Below are 7978 nucleotides of genomic sequence, written 5' to 3'. Positions count from 1 at the left end.
TGATATATTGCTTTAATTGATTGTAAAATATTCCCCAAATTGCATCCTTTCTATTACTTTAAGTAGAAATTTCCAATTCAATCGCTCAAATGCTTTCTCAGCATCCAAGAAAAAAAGTGCTGCAGGGACCTGGTTGTTTCTCTCCAGATATTCCAATAAGTCAACAATTTGTCTAACGTTACATCTCATTTGTCTCCCTTTTATAAATCCTGACTGGTCATTATGAATCATTTGCTGCATAACTATCATTAATCTATTTGCTAATATTTTAGCAAAAATCTTATAATCAATGTTTAAAAGCGATATTGGCCTATAATTTTCTGGTTTGTTACAATCTTGATCTTCCTTTGGTATCAATGAAATAAAAGCTGTTCTCCATGAGGGAGGCACTTCCCCTCCAGACAAAATTTTATTAAATAAATCCCTAAGTAGTTCCACCATTTTTACTTGTAAATTTTTATAATAAACAGCTGTCAAACCATCTGTCCCTGGGGCTTTACCCGTTTTTAACTCTTTGATTACTGAAGAAATTTCCTCAGAAGTTATAAGTTGATTCAATCCTTCCTGTTGCTCCAATGTAAGTGCAACAATATTCTGCTCCTGTATGTATCTCTCTATATCTATATCTTGAATTTAGTCACTAGTATATAACTTTGTATAAAACTCTAAAAAAGCTTTCTTAATCAAATTCTGTTGATATACATCTTTACCTCTATATTCAATCTTAGCAATTAATCGTGATTTCTGTTTTTTCCTTATTAGATAAGCCAACCATCTACCTGGCTTATTAGCATTGCAAAACGTATTATGCTTAGCATATTGTAAGTTAGTAGCCACCTGGTCTGCTATCAACATTTTAAACTGCCCTTGTAATATATTTATGGCTTCTTTTGTTCTCTTGTCTTGTGGATTTAGTATAAGTAGTTGCTCTTTCTTTTTTATTTCTTCCTCTAAATCTTTCTGCTTTTTCTGCTGTCTAAGTCTGTGTCTAGTATTCATATCTATTAAAATTCCCCTCATATATGCTTTACTTGCATCCCATACCATCTCCATAGATGTACCCTTATGCATATTCATAACAAAAAATTCTTTCATATATCTTTTGCACTCCTTCACATTTTTTTCATATCTAAACAAATTCTCATTTAACCTCCATGACTGCCTATCTCTCTTTTCCTAATCTAATTCCACCCAAACCGGGCTATGATCAGACAATATTCTTGAACATGTCTTTGTCTTCTTTACCCTAGAAAGAAAATCATTAGTAATTAATATAAAGTCAATCCTAGAGAAGGATTGATTTCTGTCAGAGAAAAAAGTAAAATCTTTTTCTTCATTATTCCGCTCACGCCAAATGTCTCTCAACTCCAAATCTTCCATCATATCAAAAAAAGCTTTAGGGAGTTTTGCACGACTTGAAATATTTTGAGAAAGGCTTTTCTTGTCTTTTCGAGTGTCCAATACTCCATTCCAATCTCCCATTAATATAGACGATTTATAATCCCATTGTATCATTTTGGCATGTAAGAGTTTATAAAATTTTTCTTGTTGTTGGTTAGGAGCATATATTCCAACCACAAGCGTTTTCTTTCCTTCTACTAAAAGGTCAATTGCTATATATCTTCCTTGATCATCCGCTTCAATTAATTTAGCAGATAGATCTTTCTTTAAGTAGATGACTATACCATTTTTCTTTTCCGGAGCCGATGCAACAAAATGTATACCTGGAAGGATCTGCGCACCTTCCGCCGCGCTGTGAAGACTTTTTTATTCCATCAAGCGGGCTTGGCCTAATCTCCTCCCTCTTTTAATATGTAAATTTTAATCTGTTTTTAAATTATTGGGGTGTTTTAATCTGTCTGGGCCAAAATGATTTAATTTGATTTTATCTGGTTTTAAATTTTGTGTATTTATGTATTTTATTGCTTGGCTGTTCACCGCCCTGAGTCCTTCGGGAGTAGGGCGGTATACAAATCAAAAAATAAATAAATAAATAAATAAAATACCTAGTCTTGAATTTGTCAAATATTTTTGATCTGATATTCTAATATGTGTTTCTTGCAAGCATATTACATCATTTTTAAATTGTTTGAGATAATGAAATATCTTCTTTCTTTTTTGTGGTGAATTTAATCCATTTACATTCCAGGTCAGAAATCTAGTCGCCATTCTTAGCTCCTTGAAGCTTTTAGAGCATCAGCTGGAGGTCTTCCTTCATCTGCCTCTTTGGCCTAGCTCCTCCCACAGCTTCTGTTTTAGTAATTTCTTGAGTTGTCACCTGAATTTGTTGCCTTTTTGATTCCAATTCTTTACGTTTCGTGACTGCTCGGGTCTGTCTTTGCTCCTTTACTTCCTCCAAATTTATCAGAGGTTCCCAAACCTGAACAGCATCCAAAGATTGCCCATCCTTAATTGCTGCGCCAGCTTCAGCTTGCAAATGTTTCTCTTCTGTCTCCCATTTCTTGGCCATCTCTACCTCCTTTCTCCTCATTTCTGGCGATGGTGGACATCCCGTCTTCAATACATTAATATAGAAATCTTTCGCCTTCCAAACTGTATTAAGACGGTATCTTTGTCCTGAAAGATAATTAATCTTTGTCCTGAAAGACAATTAATCCTGTTGGAACATCCCATCTGAACTGCATCTGCTGATTTTTTAATTCATCCACCAAAAAAGCAAAATCCTTTCTATTTCTTAACATTTTGGGAGGAATTTCTTTCAGTATTATAAGCTCTTGGCCTGCAACTTCCACTTTGTTCTTGTAAACTGCTCGTAAGATTGCATTTCTGACACTTCTAGTTGTAAAGTAAATCACCACATCTCTTGGCAACTGTTTCTGTCTAGCAATCCAGGAATTAACCTGATACATTTTATCAATCTGAAGTGCAAGATCTTCTGGCTGGTCTCCAATCAAGGGTGCCAAGGCTTCTGGAATAATCTCTCTTAAATTCTCTAAATTACTTTCCTTCAATCCTCTCACTCTCACTGCAAATTCCATCATTCTGTATTGTAAAAGAGTCATTTCTTCATCTGCCCTTTCTGATTTATTCTGAATTTCTTCCACTTTATTTTCCAAGTTCAAATTAGCTTGACTTATTTCCTCAACCTTCTCATCCAGCTGAACCATATTTTTTGCTAAACCTTGAAACGCAAACACAATATCCTCTCTTATCTCCTTGTTGCGAACCTCAATAACTTCTGTAACTTCCTTAAATTTATCTTCCATAACAAAGGTCTGCTCCTTTAAGGATTCTTTCAAAGTTTCTGTGATAGATTCCTTCAATGATTTTTGCAGCATTTCCAAATTAAATGTTTGCGCTTGTGTTTGTATTTGTGGCTCAGCCAGAAGTTGAAGTTTCTTAGAAGCCATTTCTTTCTTTCTTTCTTTCTTTCTTTCTTTCTTTCTTTCTTTCTTTCTTTCTTTCTTTCTTTCTTTCTTTCTTTCTTTCTTTCTTTCTTTTTCTTTTTACAGCAGAGAAGAAAGCTCAGCAATTTTAATTTATGTAGTTTAATTTGGCAAATCAATTCTTTATCTTTCCCAGTTAACAATAAAGTCTTTAGAATCCAGCCACCTTGAACAATGCTGGATGTTAACAGCTTTAACGAGAGTTAACTTTCACTTTCACACCCTATTAAGCACAAGCGCCGTTTTCTTCACTCCTTTAGTCAACTTCAAAAAGTGGCAATTAAGCATGGAATTAAGGGTTTGTTACAGTTTGTTACTTGCAATTGTCTGCTCTCCTGTCTTCACTCCGTTTGCATAGATAGTCAACTTAAATCTCTGTGAAGATTGCAGAAGCGGTCATGACGTTTTTTTCTGCTCAAAGCAGAAGCGCCCTGGATCTCGGAGTATTCACCAGATTTCCTGGGGAGCTCTCACCCTTCTAGCCCCCAAAACTATTTCAGGGACTTTCGGGGAGCTCTACCCCCATCCGATTACTCTCCTTTCCCTCTTCTCCCGGGGGAAAGGTTTTCCAGCTGCCAGACACTGATTTGCGCTGTCAAGGTGGCTTTACAAGATTGCAGGGCTGGCGCTCTGAGAGAGAGCATCCAGCAACGTCGGCGGTGCCACCGGAAGCCAAGATTTTCCCTAATTTTGAATGTACCAATAATTGTTCATGTTGTTTTTTAATATATACTTCTTGTAGGCAAATTATATCAAATTTTAATTTTCCTAATTTGTGAAATATCTTTCTTCTTTTAACAACTGAATTAAGTCCATTTATGTTTATTGAAATCAATTTTCTCTCTTCCATATTCATACTTTATATGCGGGCTTTACTGCTCCAGTTGATCTTAATTCACGCTGTTCTTTGTGTTCCACAATCCCTCCTACTGCGCCTTCTGCTTTTTCAATCATTGCTAGTTCCTCTTCTTGGAATTCTACTGGCACTACTGTCGTTTGAAATTCCATTTCCATTTCCATTTCCTTCTCTTTTAAAAAATTCTGCATGAAATGCTCTCGCTTTGTCTATTGTATCTATTCTGTATCTTTGAAGTTGCCACGTTAACACTAATCCCTCTGGTACCAGCCATCTGTAGCTCACTACTTTTTGAAGTAATATTTTAGTCAAAAATTGATATTCTCTCATCTCTCTCACTTTTCTTGGTATTTGCTTCAAAACCACTATTTCTTTCTCCTTATACTTCAACGTTTTTTCTCTGGCAATCTGCAGTGCTTTGATTGATTTCTTACTAAATCTTATATGCACCTCTCGTGGTAACTTATTACGCATTGCATATCTAGTATAGACTCAATATATCTCATCCACACCATCCATCATCTTCTCCTTAGTAATTTCTAATGCTTCAGCCAACATTCCTATCATTATTTCTGCCAAATTATCTCCTTTCTTTTCTTCCACATTTTGAAATCTGAGATAAAATTCTGATTTGTCCATCTCCCAACCAATTAGTCCACTCCTGTCACGTTCAACTTCTTCCAATCTGTTGTCTATATCTTTAATTTTTTCCTCCTTTTGCTCCTCATTTTTCTCAAGCTTTTACAGTCTCTCTTCATATTTCAACATCATTTGCTGTATACTCGCAACTTTTTCATCTGTCTTGAGTTGTTGTTGTTCCATCCTCTGGACTGTTTGAAAAATCATCTGAAATGTCATATCTTTCTCCCTCTCTTTTTTTTATCCTTCTCCTGCTGAAGCTTCGTCTGAATTGATCACTGTCCTCTAGATGGTGACAAGGAGGGTGTAGTTGAAGCAGATCCAACTGTCGCTACTTTTCTACTCATTCTGTCCAGTAGTCACGAAAGGCCAAGAACAAAAAAGAAAAAGTCCAAAAAAGTAAAGAATGTAAAAGAAAAGAGGGAAAAAGAAAAAAATAAACAATTTTTCAGGTTCTTCAAAACCTTAATCGACAACTTCTGCCGGCACCGCCGACATTGCTGGATGCTCTTTCTTGGAGCGCCAGCCCTGTGATCTTGTTAGCCGTTCTGACAGCGTAAATCAGCTGTCCGATGGCTGGAAAATCTTTCCCTCGGGAGAAGAGGGAAAGGAGAGCAATCAGATGGGGCAGAGCTCCCAGAAAGCCCCTGAAATAGCTTTGGGGGCTAGGAGGGTGAGAGCTCCCCAGGAAATCCGGTGAAACTCCGAGATCCAGGGCGCTTCTGTTTTAAGCAGAAAAAAACGTCGCAACTGTCTCTGCGATCTTTATTGAGATCTAAGTTGTTTATCCACACAGACGGAGTGAAGACATGAGAGCAGATAATCGCAAGTAACAAGCTCTTAATTCCATGCTTAAATTCTTACTTTGAAGTTGATTGAAGCAAGGAAGAAGATGGCGCTTAATAGGGCGCGAAAGTGAAACTTAACTCTCTTTGAAGTTGTTAACATCCAGCATTGTTCAAGGTGGTTGGAGAAAAAGAAAAGAGAAATGGCTGGTTTTGTTGAAAATCTTGAAGATTCACTATCACAAACATCACTAAAGACACAAATACTGATTGGGGATCTTTTTAAAGAAATATTAGAATCATTTACCTCTGTGATAGTGGAGAGAATTGAAGGACTTTTTAAAAAGGATTTTATTCAAGTTCGAGACAAAGAGACAAGTGAAGACATTATATCAGAATTGCAGATGTCAAATAACAGCGAATTGCAGAACGAAGAGGTGAAGGAAATTCAGTTCAATATGCCTCTGGGAAATGGAATGGATGTTTTTCAAACTAAGAAGGAAAGGTTGAGGGGTTTGAAGGAGCGTAATCAGGAAATACTGTCTGAGATTTCCCCAAAGGCTTTGTTTTAGTCAATTGGAAAATTGTCAGGAGGTGTTGGGATTCTTAATATAAGAAAGAAGATTCGAAGTGGAACTTTACAATTTTTATATCCAAAATGGATTCTTAATCGCAGTTAAGGAGATGTGTTCACTGAGAGGAACTATTTTGCGAAGAGAACAAGATGAAGGTGGAGGAATAAGACTGAAAAAGAGAGTTCGCAAAAAAGTTAGGAAAAAATGGAGATGGAAAAATTACAAACTTTTTGTTGGGGGAGGATAGTAACAGAAATGAATGATTATATCTGCATTTAGGGATATGATTTGTTTTGAAAAGTTATACTATACTGAAAATGAATGATTTACTTATATTTAGGGATATGATTTGTCTAGAAAAGTTACATTAAATAATGTTATGTTTATATTGTTATGGATTACTGACCAAACTTTTATCATTGTCTTGAAGTATATTAATACTAAAGTTATATGTCAAGGAATGTTTTGTTGAAGAATATATATATGCTTTTGGGTTAAAAATGGTGCAAGGGTTGAGGGAAGGTTTTTATAATATTTTTTAAAGATTCAAATAGTAAAGATGTTATTTGATTATACATAATGGATTTGTAGAGAACAAGATGAATAAGTTTGTACAAAGTTATTAAGCAAGGAATGTTTCCAGGCAGAATTAATATAAGTTTGTGGGGCAAAAAGTAAAAATAAGGTTTTCTACAATACATTTTATTCAAGATTGGTTAAAATATTTTGCTAATGTGTTAATATATGAAAGGGTTGGAGATGTGATGGTTAATTGTATCTGGGTTTTGATTGTGTAATGCTGGAAGAAAGAAGACTCGCTTATTATTGAAGAACGGATAAGATGCTATATCCTGTATTTGCTCTGGAAAGTCCGGGGTGGGGAGGTTGGGGTAGGAGGAGGGAGGAGTGAAGGGAAAACATGAGTAAAGAATCTGGAGAGATTCTTGGAGTTTATGTAACTGTTTTTTTTTAAAAAAGAGATTGTTAATTTGTAAATGTGATTATACAATCCATATATGGAAAGATGGCAAACGGTCTACGTTTTTCTTGTAAAAATGTTTTTTGTTTTGTAAAACTCTTTAATAAAAAAAAACCCTTAATCCACTTTGAGAGAGAAACAAAGGAAAGAAAATAAAAAAAATTGAGTAATCCCACTGACAATAAAAATACACTAAAGGAAGGTCAAATTCAAAAAAGGAGAAATAGAAATAAAACAGAGGAAGACCAAATAGCCAACTAGTGAGGAAAATAAAAATCAAGAATCAATCTTCAGGCTCTGGTACACCTTAATCCAACTCGATTATATAAGAACAAAGAAAAGAAAGTCCATCAGAAATATTTAAGCAGGGGAAGTGTACAGAGAGTTATCATTTAACAGGAACAAAAAGAAAAACAAAATAATAAAAAATAAAAGAGAATTTCAGTTTCTTCTGCAGTATTTCTGCCCAAGCATTAACAAATCTCTCTCCTTTGCCTCAGACTCCTACTTCTGATAGTTCCCGAAGAGCACCTGAATAAACAAAGCAGATAGTTCCAAACTCTCTCAGATATCTTCCAACAATCTTATTAGCAAGAAAGTTCAGAGTCCTTGGGTCATAGCAACAATGTTATACAATTGTTTCAACTTGCTGCTTTAATAGAAGAGAATAACTATCACAGTCAAAACAAGACTGTGAGGTCCAAGAAGGACTGTCCAGCAGCGGGGCTTTCAGCAGC

The 7978-nt window shown here is 35.5% G+C and overlaps 1 pseudogene across 1 annotated transcript; it reads right to left on the bottom strand.

The window, feature by feature from the left end:
* Positions 1-371: 371 nt before the first annotated feature.
* Positions 372-3724, bottom strand: LOC148116663 (uncharacterized; annotated as a pseudogene). The gene has a single exon (XR_015731209.1). The product of XR_015731209.1 is annotated as an uncharacterized LOC148116663 (transcript).
* Positions 3725-7978: the final 4254 nt, after the last annotated feature.

The sequence above is a fragment of the Pantherophis guttatus genome, chromosome 1 (assembly GCF_059756535.1).
Source record: "Pantherophis guttatus breed Tessera chromosome 1, ASM5975653v1, whole genome shotgun sequence".
Classification (NCBI taxonomy): domain Eukaryota; kingdom Metazoa; phylum Chordata; class Lepidosauria; order Squamata; family Colubridae; genus Pantherophis; species Pantherophis guttatus.
The sequence above is the reverse complement of the archived record's forward strand: the minus strand, read 5'-3'. Positions and strand labels throughout refer to the sequence as shown.